Raw genomic sequence first — 21,140 nt, forward strand, 5'->3', positions numbered from 1 at the left:
ATTCTTTGAAAACTATAAGCAGTAAATGTTAATTTAAAGTAGACCTGGGTAGATAGTATAGTGCTTTCCAGGCAATTGGCAGGAGTGAATGTAAGTCTTTTGTAGAGGAAGGCATCGTGAAAGGAGGCCTGAAAAACCCTCCAGAGAGATAAGAAACATAACCTATAGGTCAAAAAAGGTACAAAACTCACAAGGGTACAAGGTCATTGACAGCAATGGGCAGAAACAATAAACAGCAGAACTACGCCTGTAAAGACTTCAGTATTAAAGCGTCAGAATTATTGGATCCAGAAAAAAGTGTATTTAATGTGTTTTTAAAGTGAGAAGGAATCAAAAATGAGTTAAGAGCTAGAGACAATGAAAAAATGTCCAAGTAAGAGGTGAAAAAGACATAGGTGAGGCTTATAGAGAAGCAATTAAATTTAGCAAATTAATGGTTGAGTTCAATAAGAAATTCATAGAGGTGAATAGTGAATTGGAAGATGGGAAGAAATTACTCATATGCAGAGACAAACACATGGAAAACATGAAAGAATAAATAAAAGACATGAAGGCTAGAAGCAGAGATCAGATAACTCTCTTTTCAGGAGTCAGATGATAAATATTTTAGGCTTTGTGGGCCTCTGGTTTCTGTTACAACCACCCAAGTCTGCTGTTGTAGCCTGGAAGCATCCATAGTCAATTCATAAATTTATGTGGGTGTGTTCCAGTTGTAATTTTTAGAACACCAGGTGGCTTCCAGTGAATACAAGTGCTCACTGACCCTTGGACTAGAGTGTTCTAATAACCAATTAATTGCACATAAAAAAATGACAGATTCAAGATAATGGGGAAAGGCAAGATTCAAAAAATGAATCCGTGAATCACTGAAACATGAATGATACCAATTCTCAGATTCAGGAATCCCAGTGAATCCCAAGTGGATTAAATAAAAGGAAATCAACACACAGACATATCAGAGTGAAATCGCAGGATACCAAAGAGAACAGGTCATAAAATGAGCCAGGGAAGACATTACACATGAAGGAACATGAAATAGACTATTGGTACAGTACAGTGATAACTAGGTAGGGGAGGAAATTACTGCCATCGTGGAATTTCACACCCAGCATACTTAAAAAAGAAGAAGAAGAAGAAGAAGAAGAAGAAGAAGAAGAAAAGAGACACTTTCAGATGAACAAAAATTGAAAGCGTTTGTCACCAAGAAGCTCTCAATGAAAGAAATTCTAAGAAAACATCTAATTTGAGAGCTTAAAAAAGACCAAGCTGTCAGGATGGCAATAGTACATGAACCAGGAGAGAGACAGTGGAGATAAAAATGTCTTTTATTATTAAGGAGGGGAAGGATATTGGTCAATTTAGACATTTTAAACACGCACTTAAAAATCTCAGGAATTTCCGGACGCCTGGGTGGCTCAGTTGTTTAGGCGGCCAAAGTTGGCTCAGGTCATGATCTCACAGTTCGTGGGTTTGAGCCCTGTGTCAGGCTCTGTGCTGACAGCTCAGCGTTCTGTGTCTCCCTCTCTCTCTGCCCCTCCCCTGCTCATGTGCTCTCTCTCTCTCTCTCAAAAATAAACTTTAAAAAAATAAAAACAAAACAAAACAACAACAACTGCCTCCAAAAAGAAGGAAAAATAAAAAGAAACCCTAAAATGGACAAATGGAAAAAAAAAGCTACAAGTAAAAGTAAGTGCCAATATGTCAATAATAAAAATAAGTGTAACTGAATTAAACTCTTCAGGTAAGAGACATAGAATATCAGATTAGATTTGAAAAAAGGAACTTACTGTATGCCATTTCCAAGAAATGCACCTAAAATATAAGGACAAAAAAAAGTTAAAGGCAAAAGCATTAACAATGATAGACCAGGCAAAGGAAAGCAAGTGTAGCCTTACTTATAAGAGAGGAAATACAATTTAAGACAAAATGTATTATTATAGCTAAAGAATGACCCTATTAATGACATTTAATTTACCAAAACATAGACACAACAGGAATCTAAACTTTCATGTACCAAATGAAACAGTTCCAAACTATAGGAATAAAACTTGAGAGAGTACAAAGGGATATTGATAAATTGATCATTTTGGTGGGAGATGTTAACACATCTCTCTCAATAATTTATAGATCAGGATGACTAAAGTTGTAAGATTATAGAACACTGGAATCATAACAATGTGCTTGAACTAATGAACATATATGTAAAACTCTTTACATATTAGACAATATGAATTCTTTCTTTAAAAAAATATTTTATTTTATTTTTTTAAGTAGTTTGTGTCCCCAACATGTGGCTTGAACTCATGACCCTGAGATCAAGAGTACCAACTGAGCCAGCCAGGCTCCCTTAGACAATATATATTCTTTTTAGAAACTCACAGGACGTTTACATAGATCATAAATCAAGTCCTAAAAAATATTTAAAAAATCAGGATCATACCTGATCATACCTCAGACTATGATGAAATTAAATTAGATGGAAATTAACGTATTAAAACAACCCCAGATAATTAAAGACATCTCCTATCTCGGAAATTTTGAAATCACACTTCTAAGAAATTGATAGAAAAAAATCACAATGTATATTAGAACATGCTTGGACCTGCCTGATAATGAAAATATTAAATATCAAAATATATGCAACATAGCTAAATTGGTATATAAAAGGCATTTTATACCTTTAAAGTGCTTAGAAATGCATCTAAGAAAAAGAGAAAGACTGCAAATTACCATGGCTAACATCCAACTTAAGTTGTGGGAAAATAAAGAACAAAGATGCCTGGAACTGGAGGCATGTTATCTTGTGGGGATATTTTGACACCTCCACCCACACTCATTCGAAGGAGAACAGATTTATCTCTTCAGCAAGTTTGGGAGAAAGAATTGAGTACCTTTGACCTGCCTTTTGGAGCTCTGTTTTTCAGACCTTGCCACCTTCTGAGAGGGTGTGCTGTATTGTCTGTTCTCTCGCCATGTGTAGGCTTATTTGAGCAAGTGCCACCTCAGATAACGTGCTCGTCTGTTTAGGGCACTGCCCTTGACCAGATCGTGTGACCTGTGATTCCTGCATGAAGTACAGGTGAACCAGAGACATGTTCTATCAATTCAATCAGCAGAAGTGGGGACATTGCCATTTTCATCCGTCTCATGCCATCATTAGTCTTCTTTACTTTTTTCATTGGGCAAGTACTTCTGATATGCAAATTATGTGCAGGGAATTGTTATAGATGCGGTGGGAGCACTTTAAGGCAAGGGGATGTTATAGCAAATACTCGGCACCCAGGAAGAGACAAGCGACAAGCACTCGGGGAATCAGAAAAGACTGTTTTTTTTTTTTAATTTTTTTTTCAACGTTTTTATTTATTTTTGGGACAGAGAGAGACAGAGCATGGACGGGGGAGGGGCAGAGAGAGAGGGAGACACAGAATCGGAAACAGGCTCCAGGCTCCTAGCCATCAGCCCAGAGCCTGACGCGGGGCTCGAACTCCCGGACCGCGAGATCGTGACCTGGCTGAAGTTGGACGCTTAACCGACTGCGCCACCCAGGCGCCCCTAGACTGTTTATTTCACACTGGTGCCAGCCCAGTGGAGTCACCTCCAAAGGTTGAGCATCCGGCTTGGGTTTTACTGGTCTTTTGTACTGGTCTTATATATGTGCTTCTGGAATGGGCAGGGCTAGTACAGTCAAGCTTCTGGTTCCTTGCTACAGGCTGATACAAGAGGCAAGTGAGATTTGAAGAAGCCAAAAGCATGCAAGGGAAGTATCTAGCCTCGGACCTCTGGCTGCCCTTTTTCATCTGCTTTTTGATCATCTTTCCTTCTCATTCCCCCTCTTGATCCTCAAGCTGCTTTAGCAGACTTAGAGAAAATCAGTTTGTGGGGGCAGGGAACCCTTTGCTGCCAGGGGGAGGGACGAAGACCAATCTGGCTTCTTCCTGCTGGGCAGGGACATCGGAGGGAGGAATGTGACAGAGTTCTTGACAGTTAGGGTTCTTCGCCATCCAAAGGAGAGTAGCGACACCTAGAATGGCCCAATTGGAGCATCACCTGGAGTTTTATAGCTTCTAGGGGAGAGAAAACAAACCTGGTTGGCATATTAAGAATACAAGGACCAAACGGGAGGGCCATGAAAAGCATTAGGAGAGGACCAGCTAAAGGGAGGAGCCAGGATGCCCGATTCCATATGCTGCTTCAAGAGTTCCATTGAGTCTGCTGATTTCTGCCTCTGTTGATTCATTCCCTTACCCAGTGGTGTAACATTTAGGGTAGAACCAAGCACCTCCCCCCCACACACACACCTCCCCCAACTGTTGCCTTAGGGTTAGATCACCTATTTTTGTTTAGATTCCCCCCTTAGACCCTTGATAATGGGGGGAGAGCACCCATGAAGGATTTTATAAAAGGAGAACCCCATCTGCTTCTTTAGTTTCCCATTTGCAGCTGCAGTCTGCCTTCCTGAAGGTCCCTTATCTCTCCCTGCCTAATGTTAACCCTTTCCCTATTCATTCCTCCTCCTGGAATATGGCCTGTAACTGCTGTTAGAGAACAGGGACGACGGCTCTGGCTTCTTCAAGCTGATAAGGGACCGTGTGCGGGTATAGCAGTTAGAGTCTAGCCAAGGGTCTGTCAGGTATGGTTCTACAGGAAGGCTGACAGGCATGAGGTGGCATAAACATTAGCAGACACAAAGAGAAAAACATAAAGACTATATTGCCCAATAAGATGGCATCTTAAGGTTATGTCCCCAGGTCCCAAACCCGTCAAACAATCCAGGAGAGACCCTAACTTTGTCCAATTATGCCTGAATGTCATCCATTAGTTCGAAGACTCTGAGAATTATCGGTTATATTGAAACAACGTATGTCAGGAAATCTCTCATAACCCAGGTGATGGAAGGGCAGGAAGTTATCAGTGGAGGCTCTCTTCTCCAAGAGTTTGACCCTAACTTTACTTAATTTTTTAAAAGCATCTAGTGTTTGTGAGGTGTTATAGTTTTGTTGAGTATAAGCAGTTTGTTTTATTTCGAGGTGTAAAACTTTTCCAAGAATTGGGAGACCTATTAGAGAAAGTCAAGGCAGCCGTTTACCGTATCTTACAGGCCAATACTGTTTGCTGAACTGTCCTTGACAAATTTTTTCAGTCAACATCCTTTGGGCCGTTTGATAAGTCTTATCCCTCCCTAAATGAAGGCTCTGATGCAGTGCTTTAATGATCTTTCAGCTCTGTGAGCTCGGCAATGATAATTGCCCCTGCTCTGTTTGTAACCGTCCGAGTGCTGGAGACAATGTCCATCAGTCAGACCCCGGTTTCTTTACTTGAGTGAGTAGGTGGGATTGAGTCTCCTTTAATAACTGATATATCGGGCGAGCTATTTTCTGAACCCTGGCATCCACAGCTTGCAGGAAGCCAAAAGCATGCAAGGGGAGTATCTGGCCTCGGACATCTGGCTGCCCCTTTTTATCTGCTTTTTTTTTTTTTATCAGCTTTCCTTCTCAGGGACACTCCTTTCCATTTGCTTTGCACTGTTGGTTACCCTTAGCCTGAAGGGTGAGCTCATGACAGGTGGAGCTCACCATTTAGCAAGCCACTCTCTCTACCAGAGGAGGAGTTCTGATTTCAACGGTCACATAAATGGAAACCTGTAAACAGAATGAATGGGTGTAGTATGATGCAATGTTGGTACTTCGTATGCCGACTTTTTTCCACGCAAGAAAATGAAAAATTTTTTTTCTTTATGTTGCGATCACATCTTATATATTTAGGGAGCCCACATTAATGAATACCCTCTGCATTTAGGATTTTAGAAAATTCAAGATGATTCATGCAAATGGTCCCTGGAAAGGCAGGTTTTAGGCAACAGGCTTGAACAATGGAAACTTGAGCCAGGCAAAGGGCCCATAGTGACTGCTGAGCTGAATACAAACAGATTCATTAAGTGACCCACCTCGAAATAGCCATAGGCCTTAACTGACCAATGGGCTACTTACAACCAGGCACAGTTACCGGAAAAGGGAACATTCCATAGGTTCCCATACCTCCGCACCCTACCCTGTAACTGAGGCCCCCCCCCACCGCAAATATGGTCTTTCCTTTCCTGTCCTGCCCGCTGCTCCCTTGCAGTGTATTCGATACACTTCTAGCTCTTTTGTTCTGCCTTGGGTGAATTCTTTTACTGCCTTCACCACCGGCCCCCACCCAACTGGGATGCCCCACATTTAGTGGTCCCATATCTGATTGGAGCATCTCCACAATCCCCTTATCTGCAATATGTTGAGAGGGCTGGAAAGGGGATACCCACATGTAAGTGGAATATGTAAGCCTCTCTTCACTATATTCTTCATATTTTTGGTCTTCCCAGGCATTTATTTATTTAGATCTTTTAATTAAAAAAGTTTTAATTCCAATATAGTCAACATACAGTGTTATATTAATTTCAGGCGTACAAGATAGTGATTCGACAGCTCTATATATTACTCAGTGCTCATCAAGGTAAGTATACTCTTGAACCCCTTCACCTGTTTCACCCATCCCCTCCGCTTACCTTCCTTCTGGTAACCATCTGTTTGTTTCTATCGTTAAAAGTCTGTTTTTGGGTTTGTCTCTTTTTTTTTTCCTTTGTTCATTTGTTTTGTTTCTTAAATTCCACATATGAGTGAAATCACACGGTACTTGTCTTTCTCTGACTTTGCTTAGCATTATACTCTCTAGATCCATCTGTGTTGTTGCAAATGGCAAGATCTCATTCTTTTTTATGGCTGAATAATATCCCATTGTGTATGCATATCACATCTTTTTGATCTGTTCATCTCTTGTTGGACACTTGGGGTGCTTCCATAACTTGACTATTGTAAATAATGTTGCAATAAACAGAGGGGTGCATGTATCCCTTTGAACCAGTATTTTCATATTCCTTGGGTGAATACCCAGTAGTGTGATTACTAGATCATATAGTAATTCTACTTTTAATTTTTTGAGAAACTTCCATACTGTTTTCCACAGTGGCTGCACCAGTTTGCATTCCCACCAGCAGTGCACGGAGAATCCCCGTCCCTTTTTCTCCACATCCTCGCCAACCCTTGTTGTTTCTTCTGTTTTTGATTTTAGCCATTCTGACAGGTGTGAGGTGATATCTGATTGTGGTTTTGATTTGCATTTCCTTGATGATGAGTGATGTTGAGAATCTTTTCATGTGTCTATTGGCCAGTTGTATGTCTTCCTTGGAGAAATGTCTATGACTTCTGCCCATTTTTAAATTGGATTATTTGGGAGTTTCTTTGGTGTTGAGTTGTAGAAGCTTTTTATATATTTTGGGTACTAACACTTTATGAGATATGTCATTTGCAAATATCTTCTCCCATTCAGTAGGCTATCTTTTAGTTTTCTGGATTGTTTCCTTTGATGTGCATATTTATTTATTTATTTATTTATTTAAATTCAAGTTATGTAACATACAGTGCAGTATTGGTTTCAGGAGTAGAACCCAGCGATTCATCACTTACGTACAAGACCCAGTGCTCAGGGTGCCTGGGTGGCTCAGTCAATTGAGTATCCGACTTCGGCTCAGGCCATGATCTCGTGGTTTGTGAGTTTGAGCCCCACGTCGGTCTCTGTGCTGACAGCTCAGAGCCTGGACCCTGTTTCAGATTCTGTGTCTCCCCCTCTCTCTGCCCCTCCCATGCTCGTGCTCATGCTCATGCTCTGTCTCTTGATAATCAATAAATGTTAAAAAAGCCAAACAAACCCAGTGCTCATCCCAACAAGTACCCTCCTTAATGCCCATCACCCAGTTAACCCATCCCCCCATCCACCTCCCTTCCAGGAACTTCAGTTTGTTCTCTTTATTTAAGAGTCTTTTTGAGGAGGGCACCTGTTGGGATGAGCACTGGATGTTGTATGGAAACCAATTTGACAATAAATTTCATTAAAAAAAAAAGTCTTATGGTATAGCCACTTTGGCAAACATTATGGGGGTTCCTCAGAAAATTAAAAATAGAACTACCTTGTGCATATTTTATTTGATGTGGTCTCAATAGTTTATTTTTGTTTTTGTTTCCTTTGCCTCAGGAGACATATCTAGAAAAATGTTGCTGTGGTTGATGTCCGAGAAATTACTGTGCTCTCTTCTAGGATTTTTATGGTTTTGAGTCTTACATTTAAGTCCTTAATCCATTTTGAGTTTGTTTTTGTGTATGGTATAGGAAAGTGGTCTAATTTCATTCCTCTGCATGTTGCTGTTCAGTTTTCCCAATGCCATTTGTTGAGGCTGTCTTTTTCCCATTGCATATTTTTACCTCCTTAGTCAAAGATTAATTGACCATATAATTGTGGTTTATTTCTGGGCTCTCTATTCTGTTTCATTGACCTACGTGTCTATTTTTGTGCCAGCATTATACTCTTTTGATGACTACAGCTTTGTAGTATAATTTGGAATCTGGAATTGTGATACCTCCAGCTTTTTTTTTTTTTTTTTTCTTTTTCGAGATTGCTTTGGCTATTTTGGGTCTTTTGGGTACCATACAAATTTTAAGATTGTTTGTTCTAGTTCTGTGAAAAATACTGTTGGTATTTTCATAAGGATTGTTTTGAATCTCTAGATTGCTTTGGGCAGTATGTGTTCTTTCCAGACTGTTAAATGTTTTGCCCTTTTTTTTCTGTGATTAGCATAAGAAGTATCTCCCAAGTGCCTCACAAGCTCTATGGTAGTCCCAGATGTGCTTGGATGATGTTTCATTCTTTTTCTATTAACAGTCTTTCCTCATGCATGTTTAAGACATCCCTCATGGGGCGCCTGGGTGGCTCAGTTGGTTGAGTGCTGACTTCGGCTCAGGTCATGATCTCACAGTCCTTGGGTTCGAGCCCTGCGTCCGGCTCTGTGTTGACAGCTCGGAGCCTGGAGCCTGTTTCAGATTCTGTGTCTCCCTCTCTCTCTGACCCTCCCCCGTTCATACTCTGTCTCAAAAATAAATAGACACTAAAAAAAAAAAAAAAAGACATCCCTTATTTGGTAAGGTGGAATCATGATATGTGGGAGTAGAGATTCAGCATCTACTTTCTCTACCAGAGAAGTATTTTTCTTCATCCAGCATATTTTTATGATATCCATTTGGGATATAGTTCGATGGTTACAACTTGGGTTCTTTTCCTTTTCTGCATTTGTGAGATAAGATGTATGAGATCTGGTGTGAGATACATATAAATATATATATATATATATATATATATATATATATATATATATATATTTGGATATTGGGGAGGGCATGTTTTATAAGCAGGAACCCTGCCATCAGGATGTTATAAGAGCCTATAGTCCTCTGGGCATTTTTTTAGTGTTAATTGGCAAGTGTATTGGTCTGCTCAGGCTGCCATAATGGAACACCACAGAATAGGTATCTTAAACAACAAAAATGTATTTTCTCATAGTCCTGGAGGCTGGAAGTCCAAGGTCAAGGTGCTGGTAGTCTTGGTCTCTGGTGAGGCCATTCCCCCTCCCACCCCTTGTATAGAGCCATCTTATTACTGTGAATTTCCCACGTGACCTTTCCTTCGTATGCATACTCTTGGTATCTCTTTTTCTAAGGACACAAGTCATATTGGATTAGGTCTCTCCCCGATGATCTCATTTAATAACCTTAATTACCTCCATAAATGTCCTATCTCTAAATATTGTCACACTGAGGATTCGAGCTTCAACTTACGAATTTTGGTCCATAACAGTATATAATAAGCTGTGTGGAGTCCATGAGAAGGAAAGACCGCTAGATAAGACTCCTGGAGAAAATCCTGGAAGTCTGACTCTTCCTTATCTCTTGGCTCCCCAGTGCCTCTGGGTTTCAGGTGTACCTTGGAGATATTGTAGGTTTGGTTCCAGACCACTGTAATAAAGCAAATATTGCAATACAGCGAGTCAAAGTTTTTGGTTTTCCAGTGCATATAAAAGTTACATCATACTGTAGTCTCTTAAGTGTGCAATAGCACTATGTCTAAAAAACGATGTGATTACCTTAATTAAAAATACTTTGTTGCTGGGGTGCCTGGGTGGCTCAGTCAGTTGAGTGTCCGACTTTGGCTCAGGTAATGACCTCACAGTTCATAAGTTTGAGTCCTGCACTGGGCTTGCTGCTGTCAGCACAGAATCCGCTTTGAATCCTCTGTCCCCGCTCTCTGCCCCTTCCTCGATCACACTCTCTTTCTCTGAAAAATAAATAAATATTAAAAAAATACTTTGTTGCTAAAAAATGCTAACCAGCAAGTCACAGATCACCATAACAAATATAATAATGAAAAAGCTTGAAATGTTTTGAGAATTACTGAAATGTGACACAGAGACATGAAGTGAGCAAGTTCTGTTGGAAAATGGCACCACTAGATTTATTCGAGGCCAGGTTGCCACAAACCTTCAAATTCCTAAAACATACAGTATCTGCAAGGTGCAATAAAGTGAAACACAATAAAATGAAGAAGCATGCCTGTGTTGGTTTCTGTGTTGGGAAGGATTAGGAATGAATGAAGGGCTTGGAAAAGATGTTGCCATGGAGATGGGCTTAATCTATATAAACATTGGAGACTTCTGGTTTCTGTCAAAGAGTGAAGCAACATGTGTTGTTGGCTTCCTCACAAAAAAAAACAATCTGGGAGAAACCAAAGAAACAAGAGGGAAGCATGGTTTCCAGAACCGAATGATAATGACTATGAAACCAAAAAACAAAGCATAAGAAACTCCAAGGAGACAGAAGGTGGTCTTTTTTAACTGGGTGGATAGTGGCCACTTAGTCCCTGGCAGCAAGAGGAAGCATTGGGGGACTAGATAGCTTTTCATCTGCAATGCCTTTAACCAATCCTGGCCTGCCCTCTCATCACAGAAATAAGTAGAAACAGTCCAACCATGAAATATCAGGGCAGCGCAAAACTCTGGACTGAGTGAGGAACTGATGGAAACAGGTGTGAAGCGGCCAGCCACACACAAGCCTTCACACCCTCACGGCTCCCCTGCAAACCGCCAAGGCCCAGGGGAGCCACCTCCAGGTGGCCACCTCCATCAGACCAGAGGTGTTGCCTGACGGAAGAGCCACAGCTGGAAGTGAGGACAAGGCTTTGTTCCTCGCCACTCGGGCTCTCAACTGTATCCACTTCTTAGATCAGGGGTCAACTAACTTTTTCTATAAAAATTTTTTTAAATGTTTATTTGTTTTTGAGAGAGGGAGAGAGGGAGCACAAGCAGGGGAGGGGCAGAGAGAGAGGGAGACACAGAATCCGAAGACAGATTCCAGGCTCTGAGCTGTCTGAGCAGAGCCCAACGCGGGGCTCGAACTCACGAACCGTGAGATCATTACCTGAGCTGAAGTCGGACGCTTAACCCACTGAGCCACCCAGGTGCCCCTCAACTAGTGCCAGATAGTAAATATTTTAGGCTTTGTGAGCCATCTGGTCTCTCTGCAACTACTTAACTTTGTCCCTGTCATGCTAACACGACCATAAGTAATATGTAAACAAATGGAAATTTCTGCACTTTAATAAACTGTATTTATAAAAACAGGCAATGGGTCGAATTTGGCCCATGGGCCATAATTTTCAGACTATTCTTACATTAATCAGATTGATGCAGACTAATCCATGGCCTCTGGTTCCTTGCCAACAGGCATTACCAAAACCAGCATTTGGTGTCTCCAAGGGTACATGAATTCACAGGCATGCAACAGACAAAAAGGAATGAAATTTCTATTAAAAAAAAAAAAAGACAAAACAGACACCTACCAACTGAGTTACTGAGAGAACAGAATTTAAATATGCAAAATTAGAATATTCAAGGAGATCAGGGGAGATACTAGAAAAATAAAAAAGAATGGGAAGTCAAGCGTGAACCCAACAGGAAATGTTGGTATGCAAAATATAATAATTAAAACACAATAAACTGTAGCATGGATATAAATGAGAATCTTACTAGTAAGTTGGAACATCACATTGCGGACTCTGTAGAATGTAATAGGAAAGAAGGATAAGATAAAACCTCTTTAAAAAAATTTTTTTTTCAACGTTTATTTATTTTTGGGACAGAGAGAGACAGAGCATGAACGGGGGAGGGGCAGAGAGAGAGGGAGACACAGAATCAGAAACAGGCTCCAGGCTCTGAGCCATCAGCCCAGAGCCCGACGAGGGGCTCGAACTCAGGGACCGCGAGATGGTGACCTGGCTGAAGTCGGACGCTTAACCAACTGCGCCACCCAGGCGCCCCGATAAAACCTCTTTAAAAAAAAACAAACAGCTAAGAGATACAGAAGAGTTCCAGTAGGAAAGAAAAAAAAATGGAGAGGTCATATTCAAGGAAATAATAGAGACACATTTCCCGGAATTAGAAAAAGAAAAATCTCAAATTGAAAAGGCTTATTATAGGGGCGCCTGGGTGGCTTAGTTGGTTAAGTGTCCAACTTCGGCTCAGGTCATGATCTCACCACTTGTGAGTTCGAGCCTGGCATTACGCTCTGTGCTTACAGCTTAGAGCCTGGAGCGTGCTTCAGATTCTGTGTCTCCCTCTCTCTTTGCCCCTTCCCTGCTCATGCTCTGTCTCTCTCTCTTTCAAAAATAAATAAACAAGAAAAAGATTACAAAAAGAAAAGAAAAGGCTTAAAACAGAAGAGAAAACTGAAGCTTTATCTGTATGAAACATCTCATGAGAAGGAAGTCTCCAAAGAGATGAAGGTTTTCAAACGTAAAAGACATAAAACAAACAAAACTGTAAAGAAGAAAATGTAGGAGGGGTGCCTGGGTGGCTCAGTCAGTTGAGCATCCAATTCTTGATCTCAGCTCCCGTCTTGATCTCAGGGTTGTGAGTTCAAGCCCTGTGTTGGACTCTGTGCTGGGTCTGAAGCCTTTAAAAAAAAAAAAAAGACAGAAAGAAAGAAAAGAAAATGTAGGAAAATGATTTTGTAATTTGGGATGGGTTCAAACTCATAAATTATAACTCCAAGAATTGGTAAATTTGAGTCATCTCAAAACCAGGACTTTTTTTTTTTTTCCAACAAGGTACACCATGGACAAGTTTAATATACACATGACCAACTGGAAGAATACTTTCATAAGTACTTTTAAACCATTAGCAGAGTGCCTGGTTGGCTCAGTCAGTTAAGTGGCTGACTTCAGCCCAGGTCATGATCTCACGGTTGCTGACATTGAGCCGCGCATTGGGCTCTGCATTGCTGGTGTGGAGCCTGCTTGGGATGCTCTCTCTCTCCCTCTTTCTCTGTGCCTCCCTCATTCTCTCTTTGAAAATAAAGAAATAAACTTAAAAAAAAAAACCCAAAACATTAGCAGCCTAACCCACCTGACAAATGAAATTCCCGTAAGGCTGCTGTTTCTTACTGTTTCAAAAGTTCTTAGCAACACTTTTATCTTTTGGTTTTTGACAAAACTATTGAACACCTACACGCATGGTAAGCCCTGGTCTCAGTTCTTTGTGGTTTGGAGTTGTGCTTTGGTCCTTGTCAAATTTCCTGGCCTAAACAAACAAACAAACAAACAAACAAAAAACCCTAAATTTCCTGGCCTAATCTCTGTTCTACTCACTTTCCTTCTTCGTCCCTTCGTGCGCAAGGGCCAATTAGACAGGATTCACTTACTGATTGATCCTGCCTAGGAATACTGAACCAGCAAATTCTCGTGCCTTACTACACACGGCATGATATGCAAATCCACAACACTGCATCTCACAGGAGCTTATCGGAGATGCAAAACATTGAGCCCCGCTTCAGATCAAGCAAATGCGAATCTACAGTTTTTAACAAGATCTTCAGGTAACTTGCCACGATATTCAAGTTTGAGAAGCACCGTGACAGGTTTGGCCGAAGGCCTGACATCGCACACAGCACACCCACACCTTTTATCCTTGGAGCAACTCAGAAACGGAGCGACTTGCGCGAAGTTACCGATCTAGTTTGTGGCCGGGCCGCTGACTGGAACCCAGAACCTCTGATTCTCATTGAAGGCTTCTTTCCACACCACAGAGTAGTCTGGCATTTCCAGGTTTCACAGAGGTCATCCCTGGTCAGGTTTTCCCCCCTCTCTAATCTGTGTCAGTTTGCGGTCAGCCTCAGCTGCTCCTGTCAGCTGTTCTTTCTGAGTCCGGTCTTGGTCCACATGCAGGAGACAGCTGTATGGTTCCCCTGCCAGTCGCCTTCGGGCACTGTGTGGTTGTGGTATGTTCTCATGCATGCGCAGAAGAGAGCGCGGTTGGGCTTGCTGTCAATATGCAACCCGGGCCCAGATTGCATGTGTGCGTCACCTACGCCTCAGTGACATTTACGGCACCGAGGCTGCTTTTCCAAGTTTATACAGTTGGCTCCTTCGTGACCTCCTTGGCACACTTGATGTAAGAGACTTTTGTTTCTCACTTCCTTAAAATATTATTCTGCGTGAAATGAAATTTGAGTTTTCCATTCCGTGAACCTGATTCTGCTCCAAAACGGGGACCCTTCTGGGTTGGAAGTTGGAAGTCCATTGCTGCGTGAGTTACTGAATTTTTCAAATGCCGACGTTACGCATTTGGTCTCCAGAGCCTTCGTTGCTAATTTCTGTTATCTGGAATGTAATCTGCAAATAGCAAAAACCTTAATTCTCCTGTGTGCGCCAAGGACTTCTCTCTAAATTTTAAGATTTGCGTCTAAGGTGAAAATCAGTCGAGAGAGAGAGATGCCTGGGACCCAGGCTACCAAAGTCTCCATTTCGTGACCAGCTGTCTATAACAGCTGCAGCTTCTCCCATGAGTTCCTAGAGGGTCAGGCCAAGAAAAGCAAGGCTCTTTGTTACTAGTCTTGGAGCCCAATCTCGACGTATTTTTTTGATGTGGGCTATGCCACGATTTCTCCTGCCTGGTAGAGGAGGTAGAGTTTTGACTAAAAGTGGATTCGGTTCATCCCTCAGGGTCACACTCTAATATTGGTCCTTAACATCTTCCCCCTTTGACGGCATAAAGAAGCTTAGAAAGGAGTCAAGTCAACGTACAAAAATCTGTCACATTTCTATTCATTAACAATAAACGATCCAAAAAATTAAATAAGAATGCCATTTATCACAGTGCAAAAAGTAATAAAATACTTAGGAATAAACTTAACCAAGGAGGTGGAAGACTTGTTCACTGAAAACTATAAATCACTCATGACAAAATTGAAGAAAATGCAAATAGAAGGAGAGACATCTATGGTTATGGATTGGAAGGCTTAATATTGTTCAAGTGTCCATCCTACTCAAAGTGATCTACAGATTCAATGTAATCCCTATAAAAGTCTTAATGGTAAATATATATATATTTTTTATAGAAATAGAAAAAAATTGAAAAAGTCATATGGGATCACAAAAGATCCCAGAATAGCTAAAACAATCTTGAGAAAGAGCAAAGCTGGAAGCATCACATGTTTTTCTTTCTCTTTCTTTTTTTCTTTCTTCCTTTCTTTCTTCTTTCTTTCTCTCTTTCTTTCTTTCAAGTGTATTTTGAGAGAGAGACAGAGAGAGTGTTGTCAGTGCAGAGCCTGACTCAGGCCTCGAACTCATGAAATGTGAGATCACGACCTGAGCCAAAATCAAGAGTTGGACACTTAACCCACCGAGTCACCCTGGCACCTCTTCACATTTCTTGATTCTAAAATGTATTAAAAAGCTACAGTAATCAAAACGGTATGCCCCTGGCATAAAAACAGTCACAAAGACCAATGGAGCCTGTTAAAAAACTTCAACTGAGTAAATTTGAATATTTAGTTGGCTTTGTTAAGTGATTCATGCATCAGGCAGCATCCCATCTAGCAATCAAAAAAGAGCTCCAAGGAGCTGTACAAAAAGGAAGGATTTTATAGGCAGAAAGAGGGTGAGACAATTAGCAAAAGGAAAAAAGAAAGGATTATTTCAGGCAAGATTTCTTTCCCTTGGGGGAAGAGTAGTGGATCTTATCATGCAGATTCCCTCATCTTCCTTGCGGGGGTGGGGTGGATGGAGAGGGCCCATGTAACAGATTACCTCTTTGGTGCTGACCAGAAACTTCCTGACTGATCAGTAAAGACTACATTTCTGGGGGATGTTGAAACTGCAGTTAGTTTAGATATTAAGCTCCAGTTTGGTAACTTGGTCTAAGTGACCCCATTTGGGGCCTGTGGCTCTTTTCATTTTAACATACAAATAGAAAGCCCAGAAATGGACCCATGCATTCACACTCAACTGGTATCTGATGAGGGAGCTAAGGACACACCATGGGGAAAGGACAGTCTCTTCAGCTAATGATGTTGAGAAAACTGGATATCTATGCGAAAAAGAATGGAACTGGGCTCACACCATACACAAAAATGAGCTCAAAATGGATTAAAGGTTTACACATAAGACTTAAAATTGTAAAACTGCTAGGAGAAAACATAGAGGAAAAACTTCATGATGTGGGATTGGCAATGATTTCATGAATGTGACACTAAAAGCACAGACAACAAAAACAAAAACAAAAACAAGTGGACCAACATCTAACTTAAGAAGCTTCTGGGGGCGCCTGGGTGGCGCAGTCGGTTAAGTGTCTGACTTCAGCCAGGTCACGATCTCGCGGTCCGCGAGTTCGAGCCCCGCGTCGGGCTCTGGGCTGATGGCTTGGAGCCTGGAGCCTATTTCCGATTCTGTGTCTCCCTCTCTCTCTGCCCCTCCCCCGTTCATGCTCTGTCTCTCTCTGTCCCAAAAATAAATAAAAAACATTGAAAAAAAATTAAAAAAAAAAAGAAGCTTCTGCACAGTGGAAGACAAAATCAAGAGTGAAAAGACAACAGGATGGCAGAAAAATATATGTAATATATGTAATAAGAGGTTATTTCCAAAAAAATATATGGAACTCCTACAAGTCAGAAAAGAGCCCCCAAGCAACTGATTAAAGTGGGCAAAAGACTTGAATAAACATTTCTCCAAAGAAGACATAAAAAAGGGCAATAGGTATATGAAAAGGTGCTCACCATTACTAATCATCAGGGAAATGCAACTCAAAAACATAATGAGGTATCACCTTACCCCTTGTCAGAATGGATATAAAAAAACAAAAGACAACAAGTGTTGGCAACAATGTGAAAATGCCGGGACCTGGGTACACCATTGATGGGATATAAAATGGTGCAGCCATTATGGAAAATTGTATGGAGATCCCTCAGAAAATTAAAAAATATTCCACTTCTGGATATATATCCAAAATATTTGAAATCAGGATTTTGAAAAGATTGCTGCACTTTGGTGGGGTTCAAGGCAAGCTTCCCCAGAATGTGCCACTTTGGCATGTCAATTATTTTTAGCTGAAGACACTCAAGGTCCAATAGACTCAAGAAGAACTTTTTATCTCCTCTTTAATTGCCTAAAAGAATTTAGATAGGGAGGCTGTTCCAGGAAGAGAGCCATTCCCAAAGATAATCTTCTATTAAAAAAATTTTTTTTTAATGTTTTTATTTATTTTTGGGAGAGAGAGAGAGAGAGCAAGCATGAACACAAAAGAGCATGAGCAGGGGAGGGGCAGAGAGAAAGAGTGAGGCACAGAGTCTGAAGCAGGCTCTCTGAGCTGTTAGCATAGAGCCTGATGCAGGGCTTGAGCCCATGAACTGTGAGATCGTGACCTAAGCCAAAGACAGATGCGTAACGGACTGAGCCACCCAGGCACCAGAGTTTTTGTTTGTTTGTTTGTTTGTTTGTTTGTTTTAAACATAAGAAGACTTCATGTGGCACGACAAACATTTGTTTACCAAACATTGGCTTTTCCCATTTTCTGTGAAGTGTCTTCCTTCCCTTTAAGGTCCCAGACCCCTCCCACTTTCTCTTTAGCTCAGGCAAACCTCAATTGCCTGATTATTGGAGAGCCTCTCCTGTCTTTGTGTGGCTTCAGTATGTATGGAATTAAATTTAGTTCATTTCTGTTAGTCCATCTTGTGCCAATGTAATTATCAGGCCAGGCAAAGAACCTAGAAGAGGAGAGGAAAAGTTTTCCCGTAACACACTTCTGTTCATTGTAGCACTATTCACAACAGCCAAAATATGGGAACAACCCAATGTCCACTGATGTATAAATGGATAAAGAAAATGGCGCCAGATACATCCAATGGAATGCTATTCAGCCCTAAAAATGAAGGAAATCCTGCCACACGTGACAACATGGATGAACTTGGAGTGCATTATGGGAAAGCCAGTTACAGAAGGACAAATAGTGCATGATTCCAACCTATATGAGAAATCTAAAATAGATTAATAGAAACAGAGAGTAGGATGGTGGTTGCCAGAGGCTGGGCGAAGTTGCTCTTCAAAGATCTAAAGTCTGAGTTCTGTAAGATAAATAAGTCCTCGAGATCTGCTGTGCAATGCTGTGCTTATAGATTACAATCCTGTATTGTAGACTTTAAATTTGTTAAGAGGGTAGATCTAATATGAAGTGTTCTTGCTATAATAAAAACAAATTACTCTTGAAGTAATGTGATTTGGCACAACAATTACATTAATTATTCACTAATATTATTGTCTATCAGTCTGCCTTCCTTTTCTGAGATTTTATCTTGATGGGCCCGATATATTCTTTCAGGGGTACTTTTTAACTCAGGTAGTTCCTATAAACAGTGTTTGGTAATAAAAATTAATATAAAATTTTTAGAGGGCAATTTCCATTTTTAGAAAAGTTCATGTGTTCCAAGACTAACTAGTTTTAATTCTAGAAAAGTTCATATTTTCCAAGACTAACTAGTTTTAACTCTAGACATTCTAAATTTGTCCCCGAAAAACAAACTACTCTATGCACAAAGTTACCCTAAAAAATGAAAAGGATTTCAAAATTAAGTATTGTATACCTTTGGAGTTTTCATTTTATGGTTTGCTCAATTCTTCCCTTGCTTTAGTATGTATACATTTCAATGTATTAATGGTTGCAAGTTCCATTTTCAATAATTGCTATTTCCTAAATCTTAAAACGTGGAACTATTTGGCACTGTTAACAGCTTGGTTGAATATTGCTGATTAATTTTGAACCAAACGCAACCAAAATTTAAAGGTTCTCAAACAGTATAAAATCAAACTGGCTACAGAAACAAAGATAATAATTCCACTGAATTTTGTTATGTTCACTATTAGCTCATGATGAAAACAATGGTATTTCGGTAACTCTCCCTGGGTATATATTTTAATTAAGAAGAATGCAACCTTGAAAAAAAATTGTAGATTTTTTTGTTTGTTGAAATGTTTAAGAAGTAACACTGAACTCAGAAAGATGCATTCTTGGAAAATCTGATTAAAGTACATGCGTGTATATGAAAAGTATTCTATTTATGTTAGTTGTCAATATTTAGATAACAGGTTATTTTAATGGACATGGGCATAATATATTTTACATTTTTATTAGGTTATTTTTTTCCAAAAAATGTTTATTTTTGAGAAAGAGAGACAGAGAGCAAGCAGGGGAGGGGTAGATAGAAAGGGAGACACAGAATCTGAAACAGGCTCCAGGCTCTGAGCTGTCAGCACAGAGCTGGACACAGGGCTGGAACCCACGAACCGTGAGATCATGACCTGAGCTGAAGTCGGACGCTTAACCGACTGAGCCACCCAGGCACTCCTAAAATTACTTTTTGCATATGAATTTTCAGATGGAAACATTTTGTGTTTAAAGTTTGCTTATAAATAATAAATATTTCAAAAACACTTAAAGATTAAAGAAAAAAAAGCAGAACCATGGAAAGAATCCAAGGGTCCAAGGGAAACCACACCAGGGAGAAGAAGAAGAATTTGTCTATAAGACCTGAAGCCACAGGCCTTCAATAAAGAGGCGGTCATGCCTCTCTGCCCTATACCAATGGGTAATGTGGGAATTACAATAGGGGAAGGACAACCAGCAGTAGGAGATCTCAAGTTTCTCTTACTGCACCATATATATGTATGTATATATTTCAGTATATGTATATCTCAGCCATGTATATGTGAAAGGATTCCGAAGATTCATAAACGTTTGAACTGGTTCACTTATCACATCTAAAGCACCAAAACACTTAGGATCTAATAGATCCTGAATTTGAAATATGTCATAGAGTACAATGTGCGCAAGTGACCCCCTGGTATAGTGCAATTCATTGGACTTGTTAATTACTCCTCCTCTGACCGGAGGAGGTAAATTGTCTGGGGGTTTTGTGTGTGTGTGTGTGTGTGTGTGTGTGTGTGTGTGTGGAGGGGTGGTGGGGGAGAGGTGGGTGGCAGGTGACGTGTGTCTTGCACTCCCCCTGGTGGTTAGAGTGTGTTACTAATGAAACTTAATGTTCAACTTTAACCCCAAGAAGATGAAGAACATCCTTATAGTATTTATGAAAACAAACAAAAACGTGATTAGGTATTAAAAAGGCAGAGCATAGGGGCGCCTGGGTGGCTCAGTCGGTTGAACGTCCGACCTCGGCTCAGGTCATGATCTCTCTCTCGGTCTGTGAGTTCGAGCTCCGCGTCGGGCTCTGTGCTGACCGCTCGGATGGAGCCAGCTTTGGATTCTGTGTCTTCCTCTCTCTTTGCCCCTCCCCCACTCACGTTCTGTCTCTCTCTCTCTGTCAAAAATAAGTAAACATTAAAAAAAAGGCAGAGCATAAAATTTCTATCAGTCAGGGCTAAACCTGGTAAATTACTAAATTCAAACAATGGATTTTTGTGGATTTTCAGTTTGCTACTAAGATGGGTTTATTATTGAATCTTTTTGTTGTTGTTGTTTGATTATATTAAAACACTAGGGGTTACATTTCTAAATATAACAGTATCCAGAGAATTTTTCTTGTATTTGCTAATCACTTTCAAACTCCTAAGGCATTCATGAGCACCCCTTTTCCAAGAATTTTAATATCTTACTCTTCTTTAAAAAAATTTTTTTTAACGTTTATTCATTTTGAGAGAGAGAGAGAGAGAGAGAGAGAGAGAGAGAGAGAGAGACAGTGTGAGCAGAGGAAGGGCAGAGAGTGAGACACAGAATCTGAAGCAGGCTCCAGGCTCTGAGCTGTCAGCACAGAGCCCGATGCAGGGCTCGAACTTACAGACCGCGAGATCATGACCTGAGCGAAGCCGGACGCTCAACCGACTGAACCACCCAGGTGCCCCCCAATATCTTACTCTTCTTTGTCTCTGTTTTATGTAGGGCAGTA

This window comes from Felis catus, chromosome D1, assembly GCF_018350175.1.
Source record: "Felis catus isolate Fca126 chromosome D1, F.catus_Fca126_mat1.0, whole genome shotgun sequence".
Taxonomy (NCBI): Eukaryota; Metazoa; Chordata; class Mammalia; order Carnivora; family Felidae; genus Felis; species Felis catus.